The following is a 19,272-nucleotide window of genomic DNA, read 5'->3' on the forward strand; positions in this document are numbered from 1 at the left end:
TAAATAAAAATAATCAATGGATCAGTTATTATACTGGGCTTGTGTTAGGGATGAGGGCAACTCACATGTTGCGCTGCATTTGCCCAGCTGGTATCACCACTTTTAAAGATGGTGATCCCAGGTTTTATTTGATCATATCTCAGGTTTATTCTATTTTTATCATAATATTAATACAACACTAGTTACAGTATGTGAGACGTTTCAGACAAATTTAAAACATGCAGGTAAAGTCAGAATTACACACTGACTGATAAAAATGCAAACACAGTTACACACAATTTAATACAACTGAACACACACACATATCAGATCATGGTCACTTTTGGGGACATTACATAGACTTACATTAATTTCCTGGAGACTAACCCTAACCATAACCACTACTTGCCTAACCCTAACCTTAACCTAACCTTAACCTAACGTAACTCTAACCTTAATCATCGACCCAAAAATCATTTTTTTCCCACTTTGTCCCCAATTGGCCAAACCGTCCCCAATTAACTGGTCCTCAGTCTGAAATTTGTCCCCAAAAGTAGCCTATGACAGACCAGAGATACACACACACATAGAGGGCGGAGCTAAGCCTCTCGCTGCTCTGAGTTTGTCAGTTTCCTAAATATAGCGGGCGAGTATCTGTCTGTGTGTCTGCCTGCCTGAGACACTTTGACAAAAACTATCTTTATCTCCGGAGGCATCGGGAGGGCAGAGGGGTAAGTGGAGCAAACACATCTGTCTTTATACATGAGAAAGTCTATTTACTGTCTGTGCTGTGGAGGCTGACAGGCAGGGAGGAGGCAGCCGCTATATTGTCGCTAACATACTGTCAGTTGGACCGTTAGACAGACTGTAATACAGTACACGCTGTGTAAAGCTGTTTTTATGAATTTAGAGTCAAAAAGGCCCTGAACGTCTAGTTTCTGTTGAGAGTTTTGTGTTGTAGAAAGCGTCGTGTGTGTGTGTACAGTACATGTACATGTTGTGATGAGAGTCGTGATGGAGACCTTTATTAAACTTTGATTAACTCTGCATCGACTAGCCGCTACAAACTGTAGCTAGTTTCCACATTTCTACTTGAAACACTGTTGACATACAGTTTTAAAGGATTATTGATGTTTTAAAAACAAAGTGTAGAAGTCAGAGGTCACTTTTCAAAACATTTCCTTTTAACTGAAGTTATGTTCTATAGAAAACATATACAGTAGCAGTCAAGGTTTTGACTATAGAGGAACCAACATCAAACACCAGACCATCACCGTTCTTCACACTTTAAAACCACTGTTGAATTTCATGTTCTGTTATGTAAATGCAGTCAGTTGTTGTCACATTGTGATGTGACTACCAATGTCTAGGCCAGTGGTCCTCAAACTTTTTCACATCAAGGACCCCTAAACTGACACAGGGACCCCCATCTGATAAGAATTTTGCTTTTAGATGTTTTACTACATGTAGTGTGTGAAACCTATTACTAAAATAGTCATACATTCTGTCATTGTGGTACTTATGGATGAATTATAGTGAAAATAAATTATTCCTATTCCTGCTGGGGACCCCTGAAACGCCCTCAAGGACCCCTGGGGGTCCTCGGACCGCACTCTGAAAACCTACAAGAGCCCATGCCCTTTTTTCTCCATTTTTGTAATATTTCTGTAGTATTTTTTTTTTTTTTTCAAATATAACAACCACTAATCACAAACACCACCTTTTCCTTAGGCAGGCCCTCATCAGTCAACAGTGGTATTATTTTATAGATTATTGTTTAAAGATTTAAAATGTTTTTCAGTGTTTTATATAACAGATTTGTCATTTTGCAGAAATTGTAAGCTGTTTAAAAATTAATTTTGGCAAAGAACAGTTTCACAAAAGTTTCACAAAACAAAAATGGCATTATGAAGAGAAAGAACAACAAAGTTAAATGTTCAAAAACACTATGCTTTTTGCTGTTTGCCTTGTCAGTACTTGTGCTGACGTCCCAAAGGTTCATTCATGAAGCAGACAGCTCTTCTAGATGAGGGACACCAGCATTGGTGCAGGAACTTGACCTAAGAACGGGCAGGTGAAGTGGGCAGAGGTTCCTGAACAAGTTCTGCTTCAAGGCAAATATGGTTTTAACATTTCTGAATGTTGTAAAAAGAAGCATGAGGATGGTCTCATTTGCTCACCAATACCTGGCAGGGTCTGAGGAATTTCTCAAATATGTCAGTTAGTTTGGAAATGAATCGCTTTATTTATTCACCATCAACATTTCATGGCCTTTCTTCCTTGTATGTTCTCTCTGAGCTTCAAACACAATTCATTTACCAGGTGTCTCTGCCTGTCATAGTTGAACACAAATCCAGGTTTAAGAAAGTCCCATCAGAACGCCATGGGTGACATCACTGATGCAGGGTTAAAGTTGATTTTATAGTCTACACTGAGTCAGGCGTAGTGCATCAGGATTTTATTTTTACACTAATATTACAGCAACACTCTTTGAGAAATATGAGTAAATTGGAAAACCTTGACTGGAATTTCTATCATGTCATTTCATAGGCGTGTATGGGAGTCTACTCCGCATATCATTCAAGTGCATAAGTCTATCATTTGGAGACCACACCATTTTTAACATCTGATTGGCAGGTAATGTGGGCTGTAGAAGAGACAGAAAATATCTTGCTCTGTAGTTCAGGCCTCTTTGGTGCCCCGCTGCCTCATCCCTGCTCTTTGTTTTCATATTTCATTAGCAGGGCTAGCAGCATGTAGCATCACCTTCAATTATCCTCCCTGTCAGCGGACCGACAGTGCCTGTCTGCTGGCTTTAGTGATTACAGGCTTCAGGGGACAGGTAATCAGGTCATGGTTAAACTGTCACCCTGTCAGACTGCTGAGACCACAGGGAGCATATGGGATGAAAGAGCTCGCCCATCTCCAGTCAGTTATCTCTTACCAGGCTTAGATGTACTGGATACTGTCTAGTCTGGAGCAAATGTACTTACATTTGTTGCAGTATAATGTAGCGTGTTCACAATTCTTTTCCTTTACAGTTTAGTCCAGTAAGGACTGACTGTAAGGATAATGTGTTTCTGTAGTGAGCTAATAACACAGCCAGTGTTATTACATACTATATGGGGCCTTTGTTGTTGCCCATATACACCAACTCTAAAATGCTTAGGTTCAAATTATTCTCTTAATGGTACAGTGCAAGATATTTCAATTTCGCTGCCCGCCTGTCATTATGAACGTAATATTGTCATTGTAAACATGTTACAGTGGCATGCTGACATTAGCATTTAGCTTAAAACACTGCCGTTTATACGTACAGCCTCACAGCACTGCTGTAGACTCTTAAGTTGGATTTCTGGTCGACACAAGGGGTTATCAGGAGTCCCCTGTGGTGTGTTGGTCTTAATTTATAATTGAGTGTTGGATTTCACCTGTTGATATGACCACCCAGCAGGCCGTATCATGCTCTAATTGTGTTTACATTCTTTCGCTTGACTTTCCTACACATACTTACAGAGTCTTGATATATTAACAATGGATCACATCAGGGGTCAACTGACATGTTTTTTTCAGGGCCGATACCAATTATTAATAATTAAGGAGAACGACAACCAATATTAAAAACTGTTATACATTTGCAGTCAAAATGAAAATCTTGGTGTCAAAATTTAGAATGCACAATTTTAACGCACGATTATGCTTAATTTATTACAGCACAACAGCTTTGGAAAGCCTTTATTTGGTTTTTATTATTTAGATGTTATATATCAATAAGATGTGATAGCAGGGAACCTTTCATTCAAAACTAGGCTACTTCATTGCTAATAATTATTATAGCTGAATATGTACAATAGCAATAGAAGTGACTATTCAACTCTGACAGCTGTACACCATCTGTGCAGTCCGTGTATGGATTAACAGGCCTTAGATGCAGTTCCATTACGTCTAAAGTCTCTAACAACAATCTTGCACCTCTCTAACAGTTACGAAACTGAGTCAGAGACAACTTCAAGACACACTTCAGTAACATTACTAGTAGTCGTGGGTTGAGACTGAGAGTATGACTGACCCTGGGAAGTGACGTGCAAGAAATAATGTTATAACCTAACGTTTTTTTTGCTGTAGTCAGGTGGCTAAATTATGGCTCAACAAATGAACTTGTTGACGTTCACTGTCGAATTCAAGTTGATCTACGAGACTACTACTGCTCCAGTCTGCAGATGCTTCTCTGTGCCGTCTGTGGCACAGCAGCATGCACAGCCTTCAGTGCTGATTGGCTATTACTTGTTCAGATAGTGCTGTGGGCGGGACATTGCTCAAGACCACAGAGAGGCGGCTGCATCAGAGTTAAAGTAGCACATATCGGCAATCGGATAAAAAAAAATAATGATTCCGATAGTCATAAAAATTCTGAATATTGGATCTGATAATCGGCCAGGCCGATATTGGTCGATCCCTAGATCAAGTGACTACTTGTATGTAAAAAGACTTGCTCATAGTGATGAACCCACAGATAATTATCATGAATCTGCTATGTTCCCAAGCTCTATGGAGTGTTTTAGCATTTTTCAGCTCATTGTTTTGGTTTTCCGGCCCACAACTTTACTGATTTGGTTGACTCTCACTGCTCTCATCAGCGCTGTTATTTACACAAAATGTCAACTTTTCAAATACATCAATACACATGGAAAAACTCTAGCAACAACCTTAGCGACCAAGGCCACAGAGAGGATGGTCGTTTATGGGCATGCTCGACGAGGGCGAGGTAGAGAAAATGGTTGCAAAGCATTCAGAGCAGGTTGAAGCCTGGGCTTTTGAGTTGCAGGGAGCATTTTGTTAAGCATACATAAAGGTCAAGTTTTGAAACTTTGAACATGTTTAACATAAATATACGACATCATAGCAGTTTATAAATAACAGAAAATCACAAAAAGCATAATATGTCCCCTCTAAAAGAGATATAATTTGTCAGTGTTGTGTTTGCTTGTTTTTGCTGCTACCAAGTGGCCAAAAATGTTGTCATTGGCGATTTAATCGTGATGTATAATTGCTATTCAGAAGTTTTAGGATAACTTTATTAGCTATCTGGACATTTTAGTAATTCTGAATTAAGAGTAAAACCCAGAAAACATTGTCTTTTCGAATTCTTGACACACATAATCAAATTAGGATATTTGTTGAAGGTGCTGTAAAAGTTTTAAAGTTACAATACACAACATTCAGCCACTAGATGTCACACTATAGCACCAACGTCTCAGACCAAAACAAATGTGTGTTGTTTACTCAATAAAGTTGGGGGGGAAAAAAGAAAACCGACAACTCATGAAACTCAGATCAAACTATCAAACTAGGCAGTACTGATCAAATATGGATCAAGAGTGCATTGCCTATTTCTCGCCTCAAATGTTTTCAGAAACATATTTTAGTGAACTGTTTAGCTGTAATTTGAGAACGTTTGTGATGTGGCTACAATCTTGGAAATGGACATGGAGGACACAGAGGGATTCACATGCACTAACATGCATGCGTGGCCGGTGCGGCTACCAAAACAAAGAACAGAGAAGCTCGGATAACAACACACACAGAGCGAGTGTGACTTCATTCACTGCTCAGGTCACCATTACTCCACTATATCTTTAAATAGCAAATAGTTGTTAGCTAACATCCACTGAGGCTCAGTGTCATTTATTGGACCTTTAAGGTACATGTCAGCTTTTATTATGTATTTCATTGAATACATATGAACTGCTGCTCATTGCACAATCTCGTGCATGGGTACATGCACATAGTGTTCTGATTGCTGTAAATCAGATTAGATGTATGTTTTAATGGTTTACATTTAATGGAACAAGACATCCCTTGATAGTTAGGTCAGCCTATTAAGAGAAGAAACTTGGTCATATTTGTATCAGTTAAAATATACAGGAATATACTGTGTCAGATGGTTTCTGTTATAGTTATAATGCTGGCCTAATTAGATTACAGTAATATCAGACTATAGTTCTGTATGTAAAAACCATTAACAAGATTCTGAGCATGTGAGTACCAGAAGATATTTAAACATGCATTAACAGAAATCTGATTCGGTCTGCTAAAGAGAAACAGGTCACCCTCCAGAAACTGTTTAATGTACTCCTCAATAGTTGGCTGGATGTTTGATATTGTTTTATGAGAATGACAAACAAAAATTCACTTGTACCTCGTGTAATCTGGCTGGAAAATTTTCCGTAATCTTTGCCCATTTTATGAAATGCATTTTATTCTTCTTTCAAGAGAAATGTGATTACATGAGTATGAATTTGATGCATACCATTTGGTGGTGGTGAGTGTGTTAGGTTTATTTTTTGGCACTGGTGTTACTGATAGGGCTGAGAGGTTTACAGAATCACTCTCAAGACCTGACTTTAGCACATCATTTCAATAATAGAAGTGATTAACGTCAGTAAACCTCATTTTGGCTGGAGGGTGATAGAAGTTTAGATTAATGGCTTGGTTTGGCTTGTGAAATGTATAAAAAGTGAAAAGAGTAAAGAAGTTCAGACACCGCAGAATAAGAAAATGAAGAGTAGAAAAACAAACATCTGTGAATTGTCCTCTGCTCTTAAACCAGAACCCATCAAGGTCTCAGCAACATCTGTGTAGAAATGGTAACAGTTGACATTGATGATTTTAGCCATAGCATTTAAAAGTATTTGCTGTCAGATGAGCATACCAGACAAACACCAACATAATCAAAACACAATACTTGGCTCTATAGTTTATCACCTGGGTCATTTCTGTGAATATGCAGCTGAAGATTTTAGATTTTAGTGCCTGTACAAGAGAACAACCGCCAGCTCACATCGTGTTTGAATCAAACGGCAACTACCATGGCTTGAGGCTGAAGCCAATGCGGAAGTACTGCTAGATGCTGGCTCCAAAAAAAAATTCTGGCTCCAATTGAATCTCTCTTTGAATCCTTCTTTTTCATTTGTCTCCAAGGCTTGTAAACCAACATTTATCATCCGTGTTAGGAGATTACTGTGTCTCTCTCTTTTGGCTTGCCACAGATAGATACTTCTTTTTTACATCTGGTGCAGATGATTGTGTCATTGCAAATGTTAAGATACACACCAGCTACCAAACAAGCACATTATTCATTACTCACATTATGCTGTTTTTAATATTTATAACTAAACAAATGGTTGGAAATTTCTCAGTGCAATGGGTCTGGTTTGAACAGGTTTTATTTGCATTGTCACTAAGAGAGACAACAAGAACAAACAGTAAATGTGTTGCTGTGTTGGACATCATACCATGCTAAAACATAAGATATCAATTATATTTTACAGAAGTAAAATTAACCATTGAGACCATAATGTATTATGAAAAAATACAAGCTTTCTAAATACAATCTTATGCAGACAGTGAATATCATTTGAAACCAGTATGTACCTGCCATTAATGTAACTGCATCTTCAGGCACTTTCACACTGGCTTCAGCTTTCAGCCACAGTGGCGCTGCTTGATTCAGCAATTATTCTGGTGTTTGCTGCTCATGCTCACTATCCATTACCCACTGCTCATTACACACCATGCTCAGTTTAAGAAAAATTTTTACAGCTGCATATACTGCAGTGTTGTATCAGTTAGTGACAGAGAGTAGTAGAAAAAGGTGATTATTTCTTACAAGAAGTGAGAAAAGATGTGGCATTTTCGGACACATGGATATTGTGGAAATAAAACCTGTGACCAATTACATGACAGTCTTTAACCACTTGTGCACACTGTCAGTTAGTTTCCTTTGTGCGGTTGTGCGGAGTCCATGTGTTCCCCAGTGGTATTTCCTTCCCCTCCTAGTTTCCCTAATGATAGAATATTTGGAGCCTTGTGGTAAACAGAAATAGCAACACTTCTGAGGGACAGGCTTCTCTTTTTGCACCACACACGCTGAAGAAATAGAGGCCGTACTGTGTGTGTGTGTGTGTGTGTGTGTTTTTTATTGAGAGGCTATTTTGAGTCCTCCATGACTGACTGACTGACTGACTTCATTTTTTCTAGTCAATTACATGGCCTGCTTTAGCGGACCCAAGCTAATGCAGGCTGCTCCTGTGTGGACTAATGCATTTCTTATCCACTTTGATTAGCTGTGGCGATGCCTGGCTAAGCCAATGACACGCTGTATCACACACAGAAGAGAAGATGAGAGGTTTAGCTGACTCTTCATGCTGTGGAGGCCCGTTGTGTGCTTGTTACCTGTCTGTGCGGATGCTAACATCCAGATTGATGTGATTATGGAACAGCGAAGGCTCATTTTGGTCCTGTCTACTGCACTTAAATCTTCACATTAAAAGTTTTTACAACCCACATGGAATATCCCTCTCTCGTCTGTTCTGAGATTACATGGACATCATATTTGTTATGGAAAAATGATTGTTGTTTTTTAGCTGATTTGATGGCTTCATTCATTACAGATGGTCTTCACACAAACAGTGTCTATTCTCAACGGTAGAAGTGCTCTTATAAGGGGTGAATTACTGATCTAATGTGATCTCTACAATAACAGAACTTCATCATCACTTTCCACCTCTTTTCACTCCTCCTTTTCACTGGCCACTTTTCACCTGACGTGGAGAAATGAATAAATGTACTTGTTACTTTTTTCTTTCAGAATCTTAGAGCTAGAAGAGGAACTGCTGTCTGTAATATCATCTCATCTGGATCCATCTTTCAAATTAGAGGTTGAAGAGGAGTTCCCTCTCCTGTTACACAACACACAAAACGTTATCAGGTAATGCAGAAAACAACTTTATTAAATCATCAAATACTTTTTTTGATTTCTTGCCACAGCTGTTACACACTTCAACCCAACTAGCCAGTTTGTCATCCAATGCCAAAACAGTTTTATTAATGGGTCTTTGTTTCTGGCTATACTCGGGTCATATCATTTGTTTTTGGCTAATAATCACATCTATTTATTTGGGTTTTAATGAAATAAAACCATTGATTTTAATGTTATAAAACCACTATGCAACTGTGGTTCTGATTCAAATTACTTGCAGACAGTGTTCAGGGGTCAGGGGAAATATAAAATATGTGTTTATGTGTATATTAATATGGAAGTAATATTGAAATCATGTTTATTGTCTTGAGCAATACCTTCTGGTGATGACTTTGGTTCCTCTCCTCTCCTCTCCTCTCCTCTCCTCTCCTCTCCTCTCCTCTCCTCTCACTACGGTTTCGGGAAAAGCTTCTAATCTATTGGACTTGCGAACTCTTCCTGCAGGGTCGCCCCCAGTAATCAGGCCTGAGTTGCTCTTTCCAAACCAGCCAAACCTCTGGCTGCCTGCCACCTGACCGCCGGGCCACACACCCGCACCTTTGATGCTAAATATGCCGCAGAGGAGCTCAGAAATTACGCTCAATAAATACAGGAATCAAATAAAACAATTTCCAAATATTAGCCCTGCAATCTACTTTCCTGCAGTCACATAAAACTGCCTTTGTTGCTCACAGTAAATAGGTTTCCCTCTGCTCTGCCAACTTAAACAGTGTGTTGGGTCAATGGCAGCGTGGCTTGGCTTAATTAAAGTCAGTGTTGATTTGCAGAGACACGGTCCAGACCAGAGAGGGGTTTGGGTCTGCTCAGAGTCCGGACACTGTTCTTAATGGTGCCAAGACTATTAATGCTGGCCGTGCATGAAGACGCTCTCACTCCATGCTGAGTTGAGGACTATGTAATACCAGTACTGTAACCTCCACACACTATGTTTAATGGTATGTTTAACTTAAAGCACATTTGAGTTTGTGAGCTAATCCAATTATAAACTGCTATAAAAATCTCCAGGTCATTAATCTTACTTTAGGAGGGCTGCAAACTCCCAAACTTTTCAAGGCTTCCAAAGTCAGTGTGCAGGTCCCCACAGTTATTGTTAAAAGGATAATTCTGGTTCATTTTTATTATGGGTCTTATTTTTATAGTCAATATAAAGTATACAATATGTTTATTGTATAGTTTGGTGATTTCTAGAATTGCAGTTTATTTATGAAAAAAAGTCAGAGTTTACCACTGACAAGAGTGATAATCTATATCAGAATAAACTGTGACATTTACCTTAGTAAAAGTAAGATTCTCTAATGCACAGCATGTGTGTAGGAGAAAGAAGTAATGTAGAAGATGACACTTAACTCCCACACTGAGTTGAAAAGAGCAAAAAGCAATGTTTGACAAAGGTCTACGACCAAAACGTTGCTTCTGTTTTACCTCAGAAACAATGAATTAAACAATAACTCCTTTTACATATAGTATATGCATAAATACATGATTTTTTTGTTTTGGGTCACTTTTGCTGTTTGTCCTGATTTACTACAGTATGACCTGTTAAATATTCTACATTAGACCAGACTGTTGGCTGATTGTTTGGTTAAACCTCTGATTAACTGTCATTGTTGTTGCTCGTTTCAGCTCATTTATATGGAATTCAGACAGTTCATTTGTTGAAAATCTTACAATAATAATGAGTAAATGAATAAGGTTATTGTGTTGATAAATAATATATAATCCTATATACATATATGACAGATGAATAAAAGAGAAAATGTGATATTAACTCCAACAGAAGCACCCAGTGTGATCTCACACTCTTTACAGCATGAATTTGTGGCTTTCAGCAAATACACCCTAATCTCAGGTGACCCAGACACTGATTAGACAATCGAAACTGAAATCTTTCTAGTCAGTACTTTAGTTAAAGATAAATAAGTATAGACACCATGTATGAACTACCAGCTGCTAAAATGCTAACAAATTCAGAGGTTATACAAACATTCACCAAGGAAAGGAAGTTTATAATCCAGTTATACTGTGATTCAAAAAATTGTGCTCATATTTAAGTTTCATTAAAGTGGAAATCTATCTTTTGAATTTCAAACTTTTCACCCCTGTAGGCTTCAATAGTGGCTAAAAGTTGGTAGATTCCTTCTTCTCTGAGGACAGCAGCTGTGGTCAGTTTGAGCTCCTTTATGTTACAATGTATTCCAATGGTAACCATTTTTCACAGTAAAAAATCCAAACAAAATGTTGCTTAAATCATCAGACATGATCCTGTATGTTGTTTTGCATGTTGGCGTGTCTGCTTCTTACGCTTCCCTTGATCCTTGAAAATCATTGTCTCAAACACTACTCATGGATTTCCATGAAGATTTAAAAGTGGTCTATGTTAAAGTAGCACCAAGCTTCAAATACAAGTTTCCACCATTTGAAAGGTACATCTAAGCTTTATCATTCTAATTGTGTTATTCATCCTCATACCTCTACTTACAGAACACCTAAAATACAAATAAAAAAATCTTTAGTGGCACACTCCTTTCGTGGTATGCTTGTCTGAAATGCCTCTTACAAGAAGAAACTTTAGTTACTTCTGCATACACCACTGGTGTGACACTGATACAGGGGGATGCATGTGGAAGGACTTGTTTAATGGCTCCAACTGAACTCTACTTGTCCTGTACATATACCAACTTGAAAAAGAGTCCACTGTTTACCCAGTAATGTCGGAGAGAGAGACTGGTAGTGGAGTGTATGTGTGTGTGTGTGTGTGTGTGTGTAAGGGGGGTAGGAGATTGCCTAGAGGACCCTGAGGATAGAGGCCTCAGATCTACTTACCATCGCTTCACAACATTAAAAGGAAGATATTACTTTGCTGAAAGCACAGAATTTCAATGAGAGCAGGAACAAACACAAATGTTAAAGAATTCATTATAATATCATTTAGTAGATCAAAAGATTGGGCTCAGGCTACAGATACTTCTCAGTGATCGAGTTATGTGGTTCTGCAAACTTATCCGCATTGAGGGCAGAGCAGGAGAGAGAAGAGAAGATTGGTTGTGTAGATCTACAGTATATATGTGGTGTTTGTCACTGTACTGTATGATTGGAGAGCACTTTCTGATTTTATTGATATTAAGATGTACATCTATCACCTTTGTCTGCGGCATTGCTTTCAAGACACTTTTGTTCTGGAGAGAAATGGTCCCAATGTGGAGTGTAGGGCTCCCCTGGAGTCCAGTAGAGCTCCAGTCTCAAACTGTGGGGAGGGCCTCCCTGGGGTGCTAGGAGGCATTGCACGGGGGTGCACATGACCAGGGTGAAAAATGTGGAGTAGAACTTAAGTCAGATGAATCTTTTTTATGTCTGACCAATAAACAAACAAGAGTGCTTTCATGCTAACAACAGAGTTGTGAAGTGTTTAGTGTTTTTAGCCAATCTGTATTTGCCTGTTCAAAATTTTCTTTTAATGATATCCTCAATATTACTTAACAGAGAAACATAGGACTCTCCTGGATAATACAACAATCCTATAAGTTTGAATTGTTTTAATTTTGTTTCTGAGAATGTTTTTTTCATTTGTTTGGCAAGGCGGACACCTCTAAATACTCTACTGTTATGAAGAAGAAGTGAGTCATAGGTGTGAATCAGAGCTGTAACGAATTCAAAACACTTTGTTGTTGCAGTTGTGAACAACACACAATGCCACAGCTGTTCAGTTCGTATAAAATCCAAAAGTGAATCGATTTAAACTCAGATTCTTTTTTCAGTTTTCTCAACACCATAATCTGTAGCATCTTTTGTATCTTTAGCGGTCCACATAACAGAATTTTAAGCTCTGTGATAGGATGTTTCTTGCTGAAATGCACCTTGGGAGTCGTATGTATGAAAGACTGTTTGGGGGTCTTTGACATGAAATTGAGTGAGACCAGTTGTGGTTGGACATTTTTTCATTTTATTGGCCCAGCAGAGCTGCGGTCTCTCTTGCCTGTTAGTAATATACTGTACATGTTGCATGATTACATTTTGGAAATTAGACATTTAACCAAGACTGTGTCACTTCAGTCCCAGCTCACTTCACCTCAGTATCACAGCTGACATTGTAGCTTGGCAAGGAAACATTACCCTAGCAGACAGCAAAAAACTACACATTGTGTCAGTATTGAAGGTTCAGCTGAAGACCAATTAGCGTTTTTATGAAAAGAACAGAGTGTAGAAGGGGAACCATATTTTACTGGGCAGCTTGGGTTTCAATCTGTGTTGCAGGCATGACATCAGTGTCTCTGTGTTGAGACAGGAAAATCTTATCCCACTGCCACTGTCATAAAAGCAACACAATAATGAAATGACATCACAGTGGGCCAGTAATTAAATGAACAGACTGCTGTCTTGGAGTTTTTACTAGGCTGGGAGATTGTGAGTAACAGTGCAGCACACAGGAGAACAGGGTGTCAGTGAATGCAGATCCACAGATGTCACAAGGTGGTTATTTGAGTGTAAAATTCACACATTTATGATTGTGTTTTTTGTCAGAACACATGATTTACTTCTCTTGTCATCATGCCTTGACATAAACATATACACCACATATAGCCTTTTCTGTTCTGTCATCTCTCTCCGTTACTGGCTTGTACTAAACACAGTAACACAGTTTTCTGACTGACTTGGGGAGTTGGTTGGTATGGCAGATGACAGTTTAAGCCATCTAATCTGCCTGGCATTAAATGGCTGGGCTGCTGGTGGAGGGAGATGAGTTTAATTATTACATTTCAGGAAAAAACTCATTAGCTCAGTGACCTGCAGAGCAGCAGGGGCCAGCGTCGATATTCAGGCTGCATGATACCAGAGGCTAGCCTGTCTGACTCTGGATGATGAATTAATCACAGTTCGTGCCCGGCAGCAGACAACAGCAGTACTTGGTTTCCTTGTTCCTGTCTTGCTATGAAACCTATGTTCCTGTCTTAATAAGCTAAAGAGGAAAAGGGTGAAGTGGTATATTCACTGAAAGGTTTTGTCATTGGACAGATTCACAAGGAGACTCATTTGCAGCCGTTGTTGCTGGTAGTGACATGCGTATTAACTTCTGCTTATTCAAAGACTGTGCATTGTGCCAGAGCATCATTTGCATAAGGAAATGCTAATTTCATCGCTGGTTCTTTTAAGTAGCTTCAACTGCATTATGTTTTTACATAAATTGTCATTCGCTTCCCCTACATCAAAGAAAACTCATATTCAGAACTTGGCGTGTGGGGAGGGTCAGCGCATTGAGTGCTACTGTAAACAGGGAAGTGTTAAACACTACAGCCAGTAAACAAGCCTGATCTCACTCCGCCTCCCTCAGGGAGCAGGTCCACCACGTAGCCCGCCTGTTTATCATGTATAAGTTCCCCTAAGAACTTTTATAAAAACTCCATTTATAAGAACTTCAAAGAGTGTCCGTGCTTGCCGCGGGGTGAAGAAGAATCTTCTATCAGTCCGCCTCGTTTTGCCTTGAGCAAGAGAGCCTCTCTTTCCCTGCTGATGGATACGATGCAAATAAGCTGCTATAGGATGAAGGAAGTAGAGGAGAGTAAGGAGATGAGCAAAGCTGCAGGGAAGGTAAAGATCCGAAGAAGGAATGTAATCTGTGTCATCAGTCTTGAACACTTTTGCAAACAGCGTTGAAACAAAAACTCTTTCATCTTCCAGGAACTGACCATAAATCTCACCATGATTGTGTCCACACTGACAATCATGGTGACAATCATCAGCTCCATAATCTTCCGAACCAAAATGATGTTCACTCTTGCATGTAGTGGAGACAGTGGTTTCTTTATTCTACTGGTGGCAGAAGACTGGTGGTGCATGCTGGGTAGAATCAACTTGAAGCCGCATTGATCCACTGCTGGAGTGACTGGAGCAGAGGTCACAATGGGGTCAACACAATTAGAGATGAACCCATGGTCATTAATGAGGAGGAGGGATGAAAGGGTTGCCAATTACTCTGCGCTGCTTTGTACTGAAAACAACCTGGTGCTATTAAGACCCAGCATGATTAACCTTCAACAGCTCTGACTTTGTTTATTCTTTACATGAGAAGATACTTAAAGCGGCTGTTAATTAGTGCTTATGATGTTGTAACAGTCTTTTAGAATTTGCTGTTATTTAAGTTTTATTGTTGACCCCGTTTATTGGGCTCAACAGGCCAGTGTCAGAGGCGCCCTGTCGTATTTTCTTTCAGACTGGATTCTAAAACAGGCAGTGCATGGTATTTGTATGTGTGTGTGTGCACACGGATTTGGACGGTAACTAAAAGAATGTCAAGCCATTATCCGAAGAACAAGTGGAAGAATATTTTCCTGAGTGTTTGAAAGGTTAAAGGTAACACTTTAACAATTAGCGCAAGTTGAACAAACCTCACTATGTGTTAAAGTCTTGAAAAGCTTCAGTCAGTGTTTTTTATTGCTTCAAAAAAGTTTGAAACTGTTACAACTTTTTAACACACTGATTTTAACTAATTAGGTTATTCCAGCAGTTTCCTCTGTATCACGAAAATGCAGCATGCTTTGCCTTGATTTCTCTAGCAAGAGAAAAGAAGACAGAGGAGGAGAAAGGAGTAGCTCTACATTTTGTGAAATACGCTCATTCACTTTCTTGTAGAAAGTTAGATGAGAGGATCGGTACCACTCTGTCTGTATGCTAAATATGAAGCTGGAGCCAGCAGCCAGTTAGTTTAGCTTAGCTTAGCTAAGTACTAAGACTTGAAGAAAGGAGAAAGCTGAACGCAGGTAAGAAAATTCTACCCGCACCTCTAAATCTGACTCTGAAAACTGGAGTGAAATTTAGTGGATTTTATATCCCTAGACAGAGCCAGGTTAGCTGTTTCCCACTGCTTCTAGTCTTTATGTTAAGCTAAGCTAAGCATGGTTATGACTTCATATTTAATGGACAGATATGAGAGTGAAAAGAAGCAAATTATTTTCCAAAATGTTGAATAATTCCCTTAAATTCTGCAAATGTTTAAATTAAACATGTGAATCCTCAGGGATAGCAATGTTTCCCCTGCGTATATTCATTCAAGAGCAGTGCAGCACTGCTGCTAAATGATAAACGCCACAGCTGAAATTTCACATCGTACATAATAATCACAACAAACGCAAACCACTTCCTCTGCCTTGAGCAGCTGACTGGAGCTAGCGATGAGCTAATGGGAAATTGCTATCTGTGTAGGTGTTTGACTGAGGGTGGGGCTCATCTCCCCCCTCCCTCTACCAGTGGTAACAGGCAGTGAATCACATCAGCAGCAGAGGGAGGAGGAACGGATGACTGACTGATGCTGAATGATGTTTAAGTTCTTCAGTCCTAAACTTTATTCAGTATTTTGATGTCAGGAATATTATTTATTTTATTGACATTTTAGATTTGTTTCCAGTGAGATATTATTGAGTTTATATGGTAACTTTGCTGTCATTAACATTACTGTTGCTGCTCTAGAAACAATATTTAGTTATATTAAAAATATAAATCAATTTTAATCCTGTTCTGAAGTAGGATTACTTTAGGACATAGCGCTTACTTTATCAGTGAGCATATTTTTTTCGCGTTTCTTCTTGTCTGAGTGTACTGTGAAAAACTACAACCTGTGTTGTTTTTTTATAGCTAAATACTGTAATGATAATGGTCCAAAATGATGTGCACATACATAGTTTTTAGTCAAATAACATCAAATTTTCTTGGGTGAGAACCACCAAACCCCCCCCCCGACTTTGCTGAGGCATTTCATTCTTTGACGTTTATTACAACTATAGCTATCTTGGCCTCCAGAGGCCTTTTGGTGTCAAAAGCTCCTGTATATTAAAACACACATGACTCTATGAATACCAATAAACCTATCTGAAACAGTTCTAAGGTAGTTTGAAGTCATGTCACTTCTGGTGTGTGCAAATAGAGGTCCTGGCGTCATGGGCTGTGTGGGCGCACAACAGCACCGCTGCTGAAAAATATCCTGGGGGAAACACTAGATAGGGGGGCGGGTTTGTTGGCACACTGTGCTCCATATCTTCATGAGACATTATCTCATCATCTTACCACTTCATCTGTGTGTTGCCCCATCTTTCCTTCTTTTGCTCACAAACCAAAATAAAAACTACATAGCGCCAACATTGTATTTTTTATGGTTATGCTTTTTACTCCAGTTACTAAAAGGTAATTGTTGTCCATAACATATAGCAGAACCTCTAGGAATGATTTGTTCTGTGGGACAGAAGTGACGTCTGAATCTTTGACTTCTTGTGTATTGGTTACTTGTTGGTGACGTGTACAGTAAGAACTCAAGTTTATTCTGCTTTTTTGGTCACTATAAGTCAGACAGACTTATAGTGACCAAAGACATTACATTTTTTCTCTGCTGAGTGAGAAAAATGTTGATGCTGATGTGTGTGGGTGGTGGTGGTTGGGAGGGGGAATTCATCTTTCATCACCAGAGAGACAGGTCATGAAACAGGAAGTACTGTCATTGTTAGAGTGAACAGGAAGCTGACTTTCTGGAGAAGTTTTACTTTGTTAAACCATATCTAATACTGCTGTAATCATTCTGTGGTAATGAATATTTTCTTTGGTTTGACCACATGCTGATTTTATCTTTAAGTTAAATCCCCTGCATTTAATGCATTGGGGAAAAAATGTATTAAGAGGAACTGGGTCAGTATATCAATCAATTATATAGTCACAACTGTAGTTTAAAATTAAGGAATTATTTTAAAGGAATACGTTGACATTTTGGGAAAATTAGCGAGATGAAAATACCAATATACCACGCTCTCTATTTTCCCTAAAAATTAAGCTCCAGCTTATATTAAAGACTGGAAAAGGGGGAAAAAGATGAAAAGATGGATTCAGCTTCATATTTAACACACAAGTATGAGAGTGGTATTAGTCTTCTCAAGTAAGTCTTTACAAGAAAGTGAATAAACATATTTCACACAACTTGGGCTCTTCCTTTAAACCTACCACAAACATGTTCATGTTAGCGAATACTTAGTGTGCATAGATTTCACTTTCTCAAATTGTAAATATCTTTAAAGGACCAGTGTGTAGGATTTAGTGGCATCTAGCGGTGAGCTTGCAGATTGCAACCAACTGAATACCCCTTCCCCTCCCCTTCCAAGCATGTAGGAGAACCTACAGTGGCCACAAAACTTGCGAAAAACATGAAAGGCCCTCTCTAGAGCCAGTGTGTGGTTTGTCTGTTCAGGGCTGCTGTAGAAACATGGTGGTGCAACATGGCAGCCTACATGGAAGAGGACCTGCTCCCTATGTAGATATAAAGGGCTAATGCTAAGGTAACAAAAACACAACGGTACTTATTTTCATGGGATTATACACTAATTAAAACATACTTATGAATATTATATTACATTTCTGCCAATATTCCTGCCAATAGATCCCCCTAAATCTTACACACTGGTCCTGTAAGTGGAGGTAAAACATTGCAAAGCATTTATTGATTAAGTCATCAGAAATACTGTTTTTTAGCAAACAGCGAAAAAACCATGTTCTGCTCTCCATGCAGTTGTGTACAAAGTACAGTGTAGTTTATGTGCAGAAAAGTGTTAGATGGAAACTCCATTAGGCTCCATTTACCAAAACAACAATAAGTGACATTCTGCTATTGTATAGGCATAACAGATATAAAGTCCTGTACAATCCAACCTTGGAAAAGTGTGTTTCACACTCTCACAAAGCATGGTCACGCTTCCAAAGATCCACAGGAATTGGATTTCATGGGTGAGATAAAGAGGAGAGCGTTTGGCTGCGAGGTTCGCTCCGAGGGCTTAGCACTTCTTGTTAAGGATACATCCAGAGAGGGGGTGTATTTTGAAGTTAAAGTGAAGCATGAGAAGTCAGAGCAAGTATAGATTAGAAAACCACAGTTGTGTTTCATAGATGTTTGATACATTTCCAAGCTTTGGAAACAAAACAATTACAGAAAGTGTACTTGTGAAATGATATATTACCAGTAAATGGATCAAATTGATATTGTGTAAAAACCTGAATCCATTCTTTACAACTGTTATGATTTTATAAACTAAAAGACAAAACTTAATTATGCAAAAATATAAAGAGACTCAAGAAGATTGGATCTGTGATCATATGATTTAGTCAGAATGTTTTCATACTGTATTATACTAGGTGTGATTTTTTGATTTTGAATGTCTCATTTTGGAATGAGATGATAGTACACACGTGGTTCAGCACTGTAGATGTTTGTGTGAGCGCTGGCTGCTGCAGCCTGGGTTGAATTGATTTTCACATCAGGCAGTTAGAGTTTCTGCCATAGTAACATATTACATCTGCATTGATCAGGACAGCTTGTCTGGGAAGCACATGTACGAAAGATGTAGAACAGGCTCCGTTGTTGCTCCACAGACTGTTGCAGTCTGCAGCACGGATTAAGTGTTACAAAAATGTAAATAAACAGTTGGTAAATTTGTATTTTATTTTCATTG

General features: G+C 38.8%; 1 protein-coding gene across 1 annotated transcript in view; it reads left to right on the forward strand.

Moving 5' to 3' along the window:
- Nucleotides 1-604: 604 nt before the first annotated feature.
- The window catches only part of LOC122993419 (myocyte-specific enhancer factor 2A-like), a 47,078-nt gene continuing 28,410 nt past the window's right edge, over nucleotides 605-19,272 (forward strand). Inside the window, exons 1-2 of the mRNA XM_044367600.1 lie at nucleotides 605-710; nucleotides 8,630-8,749. The gene's annotated coding sequence lies outside the window, so the exon portion shown is untranslated. The remainder of the gene's footprint in view (nucleotides 711-8,629; nucleotides 8,750-19,272) is intronic.

This window comes from Thunnus albacares, chromosome 1 (assembly GCF_914725855.1).
Source record: "Thunnus albacares chromosome 1, fThuAlb1.1, whole genome shotgun sequence".
NCBI lineage: Eukaryota > Metazoa > Chordata > Actinopteri > Scombriformes > Scombridae > Thunnus > Thunnus albacares.